Source organism: Nannospalax galili, unplaced genomic scaffold, assembly GCF_000622305.1.
Source record: "Nannospalax galili isolate Female #2095 unplaced genomic scaffold, S.galili_v1.0 scaffold54, whole genome shotgun sequence".
Classification (NCBI taxonomy): Eukaryota; Metazoa; Chordata; class Mammalia; order Rodentia; family Spalacidae; genus Nannospalax; species Nannospalax galili.
Window position 1 is genome coordinate 8983921 of NW_008341028.1, and position 12319 is coordinate 8996239.

Sequence of the window (12319 nt, forward strand, 5' to 3'; positions counted from 1 at the left end):
TGGGGCTCTGAGGGACCAGCTGGAAAGGTGGAACAGCATCCGTAGGAAGAGGCCTGGTCCTGTCTTCAAGGACACGCACATGGGGACAGGTGAGGGGCAGAAAAGCTTTTCTAGGAGGAGGCATGTGAGCAAGGGTGTCAGAGTGGTGTGTTCATTTGGTTCGCTGCAGGCGAGACAAGGACTTGGAGCTACCGGGCTGGCAGGGTGAGCAGGAGACTGAGCCACAGTGGTGAGGCATGCAGGAGCCAGGGGAGCTCTGGAGGCTGAGCCAGAGTGCCTAGAGCTCTAGAGTTTAAGTGAAGGATGCTGTAACCCTGTGTGTACTTTGGGAGGGTCTACCCCACCCCAAGCTGTGTTGCTCTAGAGACTCAGGGTGAGCAGACACTCCCTGCACCCACCCCTCTTCCCAGAGATGTCTCTCCCAGGCCACTCTATAATATTGACTTTGGACAGTGGGTGCAGAAGTGAAAAGCTAGGCAAGGGCACATCTTCCAGGAAGACCTTGAAAGCACAGGGACAAGGTTATGGGAGGGGGTTCTAGAGGCTCCTGCATGTATCCTGCCCTCACTCCCTATCTATGTGACCTTGAGTTGGTCATCCCCCCACCCCCAGCCCCAGCCAGGACTTGGTTTCCCCATAATATTGCCTGGTGGATGTGGGGTGCAGGAGTTACTGGACCCCCACCACTGTCCTGCCTTGGTCCCCACTTACCCTCCTTCCATCTGGGAGTCCCCAGACCTCACACCAGTATCTTCTTCTGAGCATGTCCTCTAACACACATGCACCTCACCCTGAGAGATACTTAAGAGACAGTAGGTGGAGGTGCAGAGTTTAAGTCCTGCAGCCCACACTCCATGATCTGAAAAAGTAGTTCTCCATCTCATACATGGGGCTCACTCCTTCATGTTAGGTACCCGAATACCTTTGGACATATGGTAGACAGTCTTCCCAGCCAGAGTCTTCCTCACTCCTGGATCTAACCCACCTGGGTCTATCTGCCTTCTTCAGTGAAAGAGCCCTCTCTGATGGGATTCTATCCTATTTTCAGTGGTACCTGGGGAGGATGGCGGGGAGTCATGTGCAAGAATCTTCTAAGGACCTTCATTAAAAGCATAAATGGTGGAGAGCCTTACCCTGCAATCACCCACTCCATCTAGGATGCTTCTTTGTGTTCCAGAGAGCCCAGGGACACCGATGGGGAGGTGGTGTGGGTCTGGGAGCTACACTGGGAGCTCTGAAGAGCAGAACCTGCAGTGGTTCCCTGTTGCCTGTGGTGGCTATTTCAGCCCCAACTATGGGTCACCTGGAAAGATCAGAACTCTGTTCTCTGAGGCCAGCTTGGGGACCCACAATGCGGACAGTGCTTGATTTAATATTCTTCCATGACTGCCTTGAAATTCTGAGCTTTGTAAAGAGGACCCTGTCAGTTCTGTAGGTAGTCTTCCCTGCCCCTTGGAGTCAGCACAGAGGACCAAGAATCTCAAGAAGGTGGCTTGGGCTCCCTTCTAGAGCAGCCAAGTCTAGAGGTGGCCTCATCTCTGGACCGCTGGTGACACAGGAGCTGGAGCTGGCTCTCTAGGGACAATGATGGTGGTAGCAGAGAGCCACGGAGAGTTGGGGGAGAGGGTCGGGGTGCTGCAGGATGGTGATCAAGAAAGGGTTCCTGAGCAGGTGAGTAGGGAGAGAAGGCAAAGTTGCTATAAGAAGTCTTTTAGAAAGGGAAAGATTGGTTTGATGGAGGAAGGATCTACAGGGAGGATCTACAGAGAAGACCTAAGCTTCCAGAGAGAATGTAGAGCCAAGAAACATGTGGTTGGGATTCAGGGTGGGGCTGGATTGGGGAGCACAGGAAATGATCGTCTGAAAATCAGAATCCCAAGGCAATGGGGAGCCACTGAATGTTCTGGATCCAAGAGGAATGCACTATACAAATATTTGAAAAAATAAACAAAATGGGCTGAGGGGTGGCTCTTAGGGGTTTGGCTTTCCACGTAGCTGAGGATTCTAGGCAGAACCAACTCCTAGAGGCTCTGAGACTTTCTGGTGGGTTCTGCCTGTCTGTACAGGAACCTGGTGTCTCTACAGTGCCGTCTTCAGCCCGAGTAACTGAAGTGTCGCTAAGGACAGAAGCAGACCCTGTCCTCCCTCTTTTGGAGGCAGCAAGAGCTGGGTGAGTGGGAAGGTGTGAGTGCTTCTGGCAGGAACTGAACTCCAAAGCCCTTCCCTGTGATCCCAGTCCCTCTGATCTGGTGATATCCTCCACCACCCTGGGGACTCTGCAGTGCTGGGACTGGAATGGGGGTGGTGGTCTGCGTGGGAGAGGTGCTCCATTTCTGAGTGAGCAGCAGATCAAGAGCAGATCTGTTTGTTTGTGTCTCCTGAAATGTTTACAAGAAGATGAGAAAGTGGCTGTGTTTATTGAACACATCCTCCAGGGCAGAAACCACAGGGATGGGCGCTTCCGGCATCTCCTTGACCTAGTACGATGGTTCTGGGTTTAAAGTCAGGCCAAGCCTGTGTGCTCAGAAGTAAGAAGTGAGAATCCTGGAGGGCCAGAGTCCTCTCACCTTTTTGCCTCCAGGCTCCTGAAAACCTCTCAGCATGCTTTCCTGGTGACTTCAAATAACTGGAATCTCAGCCTGCATCCTAGTTTGAGCTCTGCCTATACCATGCTGTGTGACCATGGGGGAGTTATTTAACCTCTCTGGGTCTTTATTTCCAACCCTGAAAGAGAAGAACTATCAATCCAGTTCTGTCTGCTCCTTGAGAGTATGTGGAGGATCAGAAAGACTCTTGTGTGTCCAGGTGCATAGGATAAGCATTGCACCGAGCCATGGTATCACCATGAAGGGTTCAAGGCCAGAGAACTAGCCAGCTGGGCTTGTGGGCTCAGGTCATAGGGTGTGCCCCCTTGATCCGGGCACTACCCTGCCTTGGGGCTGGAACAAAGGGCTCCTTCCTTCTTCAGCTAGGCCTCGATGTCCCTTGTCTATGAGAATTCTGGCAGGATTTCCTCCCAGGAAGGGGATGCGGTGTCCGGTTTACATCCCCCAGGAGTTGCAGCCAAAGAGGAGCTGGGCAGTGCTTCCCTTGTCAGTGGGATGGGCTTGTCTTCAGATGTGAAAGCCTGGGACTCCACACCAGTTGGTGGAGCAGCCTCAGCTCACTTGCTGTCCATGAGAGAGGCCCGGGATTTCCTCTGTCCCTCTGGGGCACCCTGTCTGGTATCTCCAGGACCCTCCTGGGCTGTAGTTCTCTTCTCAGCCCCATGACTGGCCTCCTGTTCCTGTCCAGGGTGGACCTTGTACATGGTATAGATGATAAGGCTACTTTCATTAGAGCAACCCATATCTTTACACAAACCTGCACCCCGTAAGCACCTGCTGCATACCAGGCACCACAGTGGCTCATGGGGACACAGAGTAGACAGATTTCTCTAGCATTTAAGGGAAGCAGAACTCTAACAAACATAAGGAAGTATGTAGATGAGGGCTAAGCACAAATCCTGAGGGCCTTGGGGACCTAGGGAGCTTGGTCAGGCTCTGAGAGGGGCATGAACAACCTCTGGAATATTCCTGACCATGGATGTGTGTATGAACCACTGAAGGTTGGGAAGGTGGAGGGCTGGTTGTGACCCAGCAGGAGGTAAATGGAGGCCCGTCTAGCTGCGGGTTGTGTCATTCCATGGTAGGAAAGGAAAGATGGAGCTGTGGAGCTGTAGGGTAGAAGCCCACAACACTCCTCATTAAAGGTGTATTGCACCAGCGAATGGTCTAGGAAGTGCGACACATCTACCCTGTGATCTAAACAGAAAGTCCCTACCCTAGAAGAGAGGCCTGGGAGGGTGGGGGAGACCATACGGAGCCCAGAGAAACACATCAGCTGGAGGTAAAATGACATTAAAAAAACAAATTCAGCGGGCAAGGGCCAGAGTGACAGGGCAGCTGTGGGAAGAGGGATGACGGGAAGGATGCAGCCGTGGGAAATTTGAAAGGAGCGCTGATGGAGAGTGGCCGGCTGGAAGGCAGGGAGGAGCCTGCCAGCCACTGTGGGCCCCGGATGGCTCCTCATCTATGGACAGCATCAGAAGCAAGGGTCAGAAAGGAAGCTGAGGAGGAGGCAAGTCCTATCTCCTACGAAGCTGGCTCATGCTGGCTGCTTGGCACCGTTTGCTGCCCGACTGAGAGAGCTGTAGAGAAGCCCTGTGGGTGGGAGATAAAGCTGAAGCCTGAACCCAGCAGCCATGTTGAGCTACAAGGGTCTGAGCCAGAGCAGTGCTGTGGGGATGAGCACTGGTGACTGAAAGGGACTGAGAGAATTAGCACATGACAACCAGGGTGTCCCTCCCCCAAGCTTTTAGGAGCTGCCCCTTACTGCAGAGGGATCCCCGCACCCAGCATCGCTGACCTGGAGCCAGTCAGTAGCTCTGTTTGCTGCCTGTGCTCCCGAGGAGACTTCAAACTGGGCCATGTCTTCCTTCCCGGCCAGTGGTGCTCGGGAAGTCCTTGGGTGCCTTCATCTCATTAGTATTTTGAGCGAGCAGAGGCAAATTTCTTTCTTTCTTTCTTTCTTTTTCCTGCAGGGAATTGGAGCCCTGCTTACTTCAGATTGAGTGAAATCAAAGAGCAATTAAGAGGCACAAGCTTGTCGGTCAAGGAGACAAGATGGGAAAAGTGGCTTATTACTTGCCCAGCCTCTGGGCACAGCTTTTCTGGGTTTGACCTGGTTTGGGGAGATGGGAGGTAGAGATGCTGTGAGATTTAATTCTGCCAGAGACAGAGCCAGTGATAGAGTGAGGGGTGTTTAGGTTTCTCAGTTTCTACCCTGTCCTAGCCTAGGTAGAGCCTCCACGTGGGTATCAGTATATAGTCCACAGCCTGTGAGCACTGTGCCCATTTTATAGAGGGAGACACAGGGGCTCAGAGAGGCTAAGTAACACATCCAAGGTCACACAGCAGATTGAGATGGCTCCAGATGCTGTGGAATCCCTCATGACATTTTGCCCATCTCCAAAGCACTCATTTTAGCCAGTCGTGTTTCCTGACTTTTTTTTTTACTTCCCTCCCATCACAAAAAGGAAAAGCTTTAACAAAACCCTCCGTTGCCATAGAGCTCAGAAGCGTCACCAGAGTTACTGTGGCAAACCAGGACAGAGAGAAGAAGGCTCAGGCAAAAGTCCAGCTGGGGCTCCTTCCCCATCCTCCCTCCCTGGTTGGCACAGTATGACCCTTGGTGGCCCTCTTGGTGGGTCTAGAGGTGGCTGACCAGTTTCAGGGCCACTGTGGATGGCCAGGCGCCAGATGCAAGCTGAAGTTTCGAGGGCTGAAGGTCCGGGGTGACATTCTGGAAGCCTGCAGGTTTGGTGGCCTATTTATCTAATATCTAATGTGTGGTCAGTGTCTTTCGCCTCTGTGAAGAGTTAGTCCAAGGGTGTTTGCCTTGGAAATCAGGCCTGCCTTCTTTAACAGCAACCTTTGGGGAGCCATCAGGAGGTTAGTGCCCCAGAACGGTGGGTGCCTGGTGATATGGGTTGCTCCCTGGCCTGGTGCCCCACCACAGCCTTCTCTGCCACAATCCTCACATTGAACTCCAGAGTCTGAATTTATGCCCTCCTCTGTGCCCCCTGCCCCCAACTTTGCTGACCCCCTTCTGGGGACTCCTGGAGAATACAAATGGGTCTGTGTGTGGAGATAAGCAGGGGCTAAGAGGAGCTTTTTCAGAAGAGAGTGATTTCTCTCCAGAGAAACTGGGAAGGACTGAAGTTGAGGTGGCCATGCTGCGAGTCTATCCTGGGGACAGGCCCAAGTGGTTAAGGGATGCAGTAAGGGGGACGGCACCTGCTCACGAGCACTCCTGAAACCCCATCCTTGTGCATCCTTCCACCCAGATTACTCGCCTAGACTCTGGATACCTTCCCTCTCTGGCCATCACACACTTCCCTGCCCAGTCAGCACTCTGCTTGCTGCCTCCAAAGTAAGCCTGAGCAACTCTACTCCCTCGCTACTGGAGATACCTCCTGATCTCAGCTTCCAGGACCTAGTCAAAATGCCACCTCCTCCAGGAAGCCTTCTGATTGCTGCTTCTCTGAACTCTGTCCTCATGTCATTGGCTGGGATGAGATGACTGTGTTGTGTTGTGTCTCATCTTTCTTGCCAGAGAGTGAGCCCCATGCCTTGCTTGACAGGGAATGAGGGATACTGCAGGGCATGCTTCCTCTATGCCTGGCCCCTGTGTGTTCAGTTAGAGAACATTGTCTGGCATATTTGTATTTTGCCTGTAGAAGCAAGATTGTATTCTGTGTGCGGAATAGCTTCAGCTGTTTGGAGTGTGATGACTGGTATTCTCTAGAATGTGCAGGATACAGCCTCTAGCCCTGTTCCAGGAAGGGAAGGGCCTAAAATAAATAAGGGAGCATATTCTTCACCCCCTGCCACCTACACCAAGGCCAGACTACCCTGGAATGATTCTAAAGGAGGAGACATGCTCTGCAGGGCCTCTCAGACCTCCTGTCCTGGAAAGGCAGACCCTCCCTGGTGACCCTGTGACAGTAGTGTGCCCTCCCAGCCTCAGCCCTCCCCGGGGAGGCTGCCATATGCCTTCCGGACATCCGGGTCTCATTATACCGCGACTCAAAAATTCATCTTGTCTAATTGTGCTCCAGGCCTGAGTGAATTTGGAGACTATTAGCCAGGCTCTGGGGGGCCCTGGGTCTCCATGGCAACAGAGGGTGCGTCCTAATGAACTATGTCCTTGGAGACTGGCTGGGGTGAGTTTGGCAGGGGAGGGTCTTCTTCCTGCCTCTTTGTGTGGACTGCCCTTGTGGTCCCTTCTGCTGGGATGGGCCCTTTCTAGAGGGGACACAGGGCTGGGGAGAAGACAGGGAGATAAACTGTGTGTGGATGTAGTCTGTCCCTGTACTTCAAGGAAGCAAGACACTGGTAGATGATGCCCCCGCCTTTGCTACTGGCCAAGGATTTCATCAGCCTACAAACAGCCCTTTAGCTCACACACACACACACACACACACACACACACACACACACACACGTGCGCGCACACACACATACGTACACATGCATGCTCATTCAACATGCATATACAAATATACATGCATACAAATATGCACATGCAACATGCACACAGCACATGTGTGCATACATGCACATGTGCATGTGACCATATGCATGGACCATGTATACACACAACACTCTAAATTCCAGGTACTTCAATGTCACATTTTCTGCAGCTCTTTCTGTAATATAAGTGTTTCCCCTTGGCAGCCTAGTTCCTGGGCACCTCCTCCAAGAAGCTGTCTCACAGCATCGACCTCTCCTAGCCATGTTCTAGGATGGCACTTGGTTAATTCATGCCCCAGGGACCTTTTACAGCCCAGTCTGCCCAGGCTGGGCTTCTCAGAGAATACATAGCCCCTTGCCACCAGGTAACCCCTTCTGCAGCGTGGGTGCCCCCTCTCTCCCTGGGGACTCATTGGGATGGAAAAAAAGGGTCTTTGTCGTTAAAGTCTTTGTTATCAGTTCCTTTCTCCTGGGCCTGGGCCTAGAGGCATCTTTGTTGATGTGATTCCTGGGGACTCCAGAGACCCTGTCCCCAGAGGAAGGTGATAGCCTAAAACCAGGACTCTGGGGAAGAAAGGGAGAAGAAAAGGTACCCGAAGGAAATGACCTCCAGCTTGCTGAGCCCCTGGACCCTTAGCCCTTGAGCCCTTCAGCCCAGGGCAGCAGGGTGTGGGTAGCTGTGGGCGGAGGGCAGGAGAAGGAGGTACAGATCCAGCAGTTTCTCTATGGCCACCACCCCTCCCTCTGACTGCCCTGTTGATTGTGGGTTTCTAGAAAAGGCAGAGAGAGAGAGAGAGAGAGACAGAGAGAGAGAGAGAGAGACAGAGAGAGAGAGACAGAGACAGAGACAGAGACAGACAGAGAGAGAGAAGGGAGGAGGCTGGTGGGCTGATTTTTAATTAAAAGGGACTGGACACCTCCCAGCTGGCCTTTGGGGTGGTGGCATTCCTGGGGTGTGTGTCTCCATCAAGGGGAGTGGGGTGGTTTGCAGGTGTGGGGGTGGCTAGCCAGCAAAGTCAGAAAGCCTCTACAGAGAACCGAGGTTTTTGTGACTCCTCCCTCCTGTCATCCTAGGGCATCTGCCCTGCACCTGCACCAAGCCCTGCATCAGCTCCAGTTGTGCCAAAGGTGATACCATTGCAAATGAGTTGGCATGTGGTGGGAAACTGAGAGACTGGGGACCTGCCTGTCCCTGGAACCATCCCCCTAGCACTGCCCCCCCCCTCCCAACAGCATTGCCTTTTGTAAGGCACTGAAGATAAAATGTGAATGTGGCGACCAGTAAGGTTACAGTTAAGGGCAGTGTGGGGTGGAGCTTCAGGGATGACCAGGCCACTGCACACACTATGAGGAATGCTGGGAGGAAAAAGCAGGGGCAGGGTGGGTGTGGCAAAGAAGGAGAGTTTGCTCAAGGTTGTGGCCTGTCAAAAGAGGAGGTTGAATGATCACTGACAGAGGCAGAAGAAATAGCCACCAGTGCAAAGGCCTTAGGGAGAGAAGGGCTTTGAGGAATGCAGAGACTCCTACTTGTAGGGATTACAGCCTTGATCCTGGGTACAGGAGCTGGGGACCTGCTTACTGTATGTACACAGGGAGTAACACTAGACTTCTAGATTTTGGTTTTATTTATTATTATTATTATTATTTTCTAAGACATTTAGCTCAGCTGGCCTCGAACTTGCAAGCCCCCTGCCTCAGCTTGCCAAGTAATGGGACTATAGATGTGTGCTACCATGCCTGGCTCCAGAATTACGTTTTAAAAGGACCTCTCTAATCTCTATTTCAATGATTAAAACACAAGGATTAACCTAACATGGTGGCACAGGCCTGTAATCCTAGCACTTAGGAGGCTGAGGCAGGAAGGGTCTTGAGTTCTAGGCCAGCCTGAGCTCTATGTATATCAAGACCATGTCTGAAAAAGCAAAAGAAAATGAAGAACATGGCTAAGCTTTCTTTTCTCTTCAGTGCCATAGGAAGAAACAAACGGAAGGCTGTTGTCCTGCTTAGACATTTAGATCTGCCTAAATTAGGGACTGGGCAACAAATGTTCCATCAAGATGCTCTGATTCACTTCATTGTGGGCATTCACCAGGAGAGGGATGAGCAGAGGGGCTTTTTCTGGGTCCTTAAGTCCCTGTCCCTGTCATGCAGGAGCCAGCTGTCACCCTCATGGTTCCCAGAGCTCTGATGAACCTGTCTGGTGGGAATCCTGTTGATTTTGCCTGCTGGGGAGAGGGGAGTCTTCCCTCCTTTTCTGGTTCTCCTGGGGTGGGGATGGTAGGTTCGAGGTGTGACAGCCAGGGTAGGAGGCTCTGTGAACTGAGCAAAGTTGACACTATTGGTCCCCTGCAAGAGAGCACCAAGAACTGCACTGCCTGTCTGCTTCCTGGTGGCCACGTTTCATAGATGCATGCCCGTTTCCAGGGTGCAAAGGACAGTCCATACAAGTCCTACAAGCACATATTGAGAGTATCTCTCTTCTTAGCTCCTGTCTCCTTTCATCTTCTAGGTGATTTGCAGTCCCTTGCCTAGAATAGCTGCTACCTTGAATCAGCAGCTCTGCCCTCCTTAACCCCAAGCAAGAAGGTATTTGAGAGCCTTCTGCTCATGAGGAGGCTGGTAGGATCTGAGGAGAGAGAGATACCAGTCACCTTGGTTAGAGGGGCCATGAGGCTGGGCGATCAGGATGCTATGCTCTATCCAACTTCAGGGTGAACCAGTGCTGGGCTATTAGAGAAGGTGTTTACTAAGCAATTATTGGGCCGAACTGAGGGGCTCAGCAAATGGATGAATGAAGTGAATGAGTGAAATGGAAGGCAAACAGTTAGCCTGTAACCTCCAAATAACCACAGTCTAGTGCAAAAGGAAGAAACTTGCTTGTGAATAGCACTGATGTGAAGCCCCATGGCAAGACAGCCTTCTTTTTATAATGTTCATGTGGGTGTGGGTGCACATGCATGTGGAGGTCAGAGGACAATGTCAGGTGTCATTCTTAGGAACTTCGTCCATTTCCTTTGGGGCAGAGACTCTCCCTGGCCTGAGCTTACCAGTTAGGTTAGGCTGGTTGTCCAGCAAGCCCCAGGAACACTGGCTGGTCTCTGCTTCCCTAGTGCTGGGATTATAAGCACATGCCACCATGCCTGGCATTTTTACATGGGTGCTAGGGATCCAACTCAGGTTTTGTACTTGCAAAGCAAGTACTTTACTGACTCAGCCCTCTCCCCCAGCCTAACAGAAAAGCCTTCACAGAAGACAGGCTGCATTGTATGTAAAGGACAGTGCAAAGTCCTGTGCGAATGTCAAAGACTATGGGTTTGTGGAAGGCAGAGTTAGGGTGCTGTTGACTGAATCGGACTTAGTGGGCTGATTGGTGTGCTCCCAAGTTCATGTATTGAAGGTCTAACTCCCAGTGTGTTTGGAGATGATGCATTTTAATCAAGTCATTAGGACTGAATGAGGTGACAAGTGGAGGCCCAACCCAATGGGACTGGTGTACTTCTATCCAAGTACTAACCAGGCCTGACCCTTGTTTAGCTTCTGAGATCAGATATGATTGGACCTGTCCAAGGAGGTATGGGCTTAGACAGGACCAGTGTCCTTACAAGAAAATAGAGAGAGGTATGCACAGAGGAAAGACCATGTGAAGACATAACAGGCGGGTGGCTGTCTGCAAGCCCGGAAGAGAGGCCTCACCAGAAACCAGCCTGCTGGACCTTGACCTTGGGCTTCTGGCCCCCAGAACCATGAGAAAACACATGTCTGTTGCTTAAGGCACCCGGCCTGTGGCATTCTGCCAGAGCAGCTGGAGCAGACTGAGATGTGGGGGCCGCTGACTGGGGGAGGGGGGGCGGGTCAAGGTGAGACAGGCATGCTATGTCCCAGAATTCAGAAGGCTAACTGTTCTTTAACTGTTCTTACCTAGAGTTCGGGTACCTTGAGATGCAGAGTAAGAGCCAGGCTGAAGGGCCAGAGGTCTGGGTTCAGATCCTGTCCATTTCTGCCCTCTTACTCTGAGATCCTTGGCCAAGTTTTGAACCCTCAGTCTCCTCATCTGTGAGTGGGGAAAAATGTTGCAAGCATTCAGGGTGTTTTTACATGCTCAAAGCATGTTCATGGTGAACATGCCACAGACCTGCACTGTCCCTCCTCACTCTTAGCTCATTTGCTCAGTGTCGTTACTCTGGGAAGCCCCTGTTACAAAGTCCCAACATTGCTCAGAATGTCTTGGGATCCCTATTCGGCACCAGCCTCTAAGCTGAGGAAATAAGTTTGGCAGTTCATGGTCAGTGTGCCTCAAACCATCTTTTCCACTATGAATGGACCAACCTTGTGTCCAAGTGAGTCTGCATTGTGGTTGAGGAGAGGAACCCAACTGGTGAGGGTAAAGATGTCCTCTCAGAGGAAGTTTCCCTGGGTGGGGGATGGTTAAGGGAAGGAGATCTGAGGAGATATGAGGAAATATGATCTCAACGGCATGGTTACACTTTATCCATGTCTTCCTAGGGACACTGGCCAGACTGGGGTCCTCCCTATGTGTAAGCTGTGATTAAAAACAAGTTTCTCACTTCCTGGTGAATTCAGCCCAGATTTTCGGCTTAGCATTCCAACGCTGGAAATCCCAGCTTCTGAAAGGCTAATGGTGGGAAAGGAGGGCTGTGGTGCTTTTGTTTTATCTGGTTACACCATGCAAATTACCATTCTATACTGCGCATTTATCCGCATAGTTAGTAGAATACCAAGCAACTTTAAAGAAGTTTCTCAAAAGAGAAAAAAAGTCCAAACCAAAATCCCAACTGCCCAGTGCTATCCTGGGTCCTGGGACAGTGTGGTCCAAAACTGTATAAGCCATTATCAAAGACGCATAAAGTAAAGAAGTGTCTGTCTTTTGAAAAGCAACTTGGCAACATGTATCACAAACCATAAAAATGTCCACATCCTGTGACCTACTAATCCCACTTCTGGGAATGTGTCCAAAGGAAGCAATCCAATGCAGGGGAAGGCTCTGAGCATCACGATACTCATTGCAGCATTATTTATACAGCTCCAGGCTGAAAGCAAAATAAAAGTCTGAGACTGGCTAATTAAGTAGCATGTATCTGCTGGCATGGTGGCACACGCCTTTAGTCACAGTACTTGGGAGGCAGAGGCAGGCAGATCTCTGTGAGTTCAAGGCCAGCCTGGTCTACATAGCGAGTTCCAGGCCAGCTGGGGCTACAGGAAGACCCTGTCTCAAAAAGACCAAA

General features: G+C 51.4%; 1 protein-coding gene across 2 annotated transcripts in view; it reads left to right on the forward strand.

Annotated features, from left to right (window-relative positions):
* Window positions 1-12319, forward strand: part of Coro2b (coronin 2B) — a 149715-nt gene that overhangs the window by 9886 nt on the left and 127510 nt on the right. Inside the window, exon 1 of one of the 2 annotated variants that reach the window (XM_029565027.1) lies at window positions 2155-2170. The exons of the other annotated variant lie outside the window; for it this stretch is intronic. The gene's annotated coding sequence lies outside the window, so the exon portion shown is untranslated. Of the gene's footprint in view, window positions 1-2154; window positions 2171-12319 lie in introns of those variants that run through there. 2 annotated transcript variants of the gene reach the window in all.